This window comes from Penaeus japonicus, unplaced genomic scaffold (genome assembly GCF_977035675.1).
Source record: "Penaeus japonicus unplaced genomic scaffold, GWHDUDI00000001_assembly GWHDUDI00000038, whole genome shotgun sequence".
Classification (NCBI taxonomy): Eukaryota; Metazoa; Arthropoda; class Malacostraca; order Decapoda; family Penaeidae; genus Penaeus; species Penaeus japonicus.
In genome coordinates, this window is record NW_028234440.1 from 24,147,017 (window position 1) to 24,149,516 (window position 2,500).

The window sequence follows — 2,500 nt, forward strand, 5'->3', positions numbered from 1 at the left end:
GCGACCTCCTCCTTCCTACCTTACCCCCCCACCCCCATCCTTATCCTTCCCCTCCCTCTTCCTTAACTTCCTCCCCCCCCCCCTTGTTCTTCATCTTCCTTTTCCTCCCTCTTCTTATTTTCTCCCTTGTCCTAGCTTCTTGTTTCTCTTCTCCTATCTCCCTTAGTATCCTTTCTACCTATATCCCTTACTTTTGCCTACTGTTTCTTCCGCCTTGACTCGCCTTATTCCCGACACTTCCTTAGTCTATCCTCTACTGCCCTTACTTCCGTTTTTGCTCTCTCTAGCTACTCTCTCATTTTCTACTTCCGTTTTCTACCCTGTTTCGACTGCTGCTCTCGCTCCCTTATCCGCACTCTCCTCTCGTTTTCGCTTTTGCTACTTTTATGGTTTACCTTGTTCTAATCTGTTTCCTTACTAATTTCTTCTTTCTTTCCTTCACTACTCTTTTATCTTCCACGCTATATCTCTTCCCTTATTCCTGTGCTTGTTGTCCTCTTATCCCCCCCCCCTCCTTATCCCTCCCCTCCCTCTCTCTTCACCCTTATCCGCCCTAGCCCTATTCGCCCTTCCTTCCTCCCCCCTTCCTCTTGCCTCCCCCCCCCTCCCGACCTAATCCTGTTTTCAGGGCCGTATGAAATCCAGGGAGGTTCGTGAAACATCGCCAGGACGACTCCACACTTGCACCCACGCCTAAACTGGGGAATAGGCCATGAACCATTAGCCTGAAATGTTTTTATTTACCTTTATTTTATATTATCTAAATAAAAGTGGGAATGACTACTTTTAGTCTTGTTTAATTGATCAACAGTTTTTATTATTTTATGATTTATACACTATCTTTAGTCTCGGTATCAGTGACCATCATTAAAACTCTATCTCTTTCTCAAGGCAGTCATTTTAATTTGTAAGTTAGTGGATTTTAACCAATTGGATTTTTATCTAAGAAGGGTTTGGTCAAATATTTCTTATTTTGAACTTTGCTTTAATTATTTTTACTTTAGATTCTTCTTTACGTGTCACGGAGTCCACGTCACCCACTTTTATTGTATTTTTGTATTGTATATTTGTCTTTTTAATTTATTTTGTAATTGTTATGTTTAATAATTTCCTTTTATGTGATATTTGTGTTTTATTGTTAAAGTTACACTGAGCCATTTGGTTGATTTTTAGTTCTGCTCTTACGTTTTTCCTATTGTTTTAATGTTTTAAAGCTGTATTTGCCAGTTTTGTTTTTTTTAATGTGAAACAATATTGTAAAATAATGTTTGAGTTTTTAAATGTCTTTATTCTTTACTCGAAAAAAGAACATATTTTCCATGCCAGTAGCCCGCCGGCTATAAATAGCCGACGAGCTGAAAATAAATCAGTTGTCTCTGGAACTTGGTGTTTCTCTGACCCTCCCTGGATTACCCTGGAATACCCTTGTGGCGACGCAGGAGCAGCTAAAGAAAGGTTGTTCTGACTCGAGTTACATGCCAGTTAGGACAAAGCTGGACGTGCTATTATAATAACAATATCTTGTGAGGGAGATACACTGGCCAACACCAGCCAGAGACGCCCATGTTATTTTACTTTGATTTTCTTTTATTCATTTTTTTTTGAGATGTGTTTTAACTTTTAAACTATTTGCTACTGGGCAATTTTATACTTTTATTCATACTTTTTTTTTACTATTTATTATTTTAAAACCAGGATTAAACTAACGCAACCAGACCCTCTTTAAGGGACATGCACCTGGGGAATGGGACGTAGTCTCCTTAAGGGGAAGTAAACGGGCCCCCTCCCTCTTTCTTCCGGCCCTAAGCCGTCATCCTCGCTTGGGCAGATGTATTTCCGGGCTTCCCCATGAGTTATCCTTACAATATATATATATATATATATATATATATATATATATATATATATATATATATATATATAAAACCTATTTCCAAATAATTTACCATGAGCTCGCGGTCCCATATATTTTACCCAAAGTTTATATATATGTATATATATACATATATATGTATATATACATATATATATATTATATACACACACATATGTATATATATACATGTATAACCTATTTCCAAATAATTTACCATGAGCTCGCGGTCCCTGACTTGCATACGAGCTCACTTTCGAAGTCAACAGCCCGGCCTTTCCTCACTCGCTGGCGCCGTCTCGCCGACTCCGCTCCGGTGTGCGACTGACCGCGGATCGGAACGAACGCAGTGGGGAGTTGATTCCGTGTTCATGTCCAGGAATACTCCAAAATGGGCTATTAATGTGATGATTGAAAGCTTCGCAGAGTTAGCGCGAGCGTTGTCGAGTTTTTGGCCATAGTATTTATATATATTTATTCCTTTTTTTGTTGCATGGTGTCTAGTTTTTGGCGATATTTTCATACCAAGGAACGAGTTACTTTTTTATTTTTTGTCGCTACTATAGAGGAGTAACTCAAGTGTAATATATTGACCAAGTTTCATGTCAAGGGCAGACCAGGTAGAAA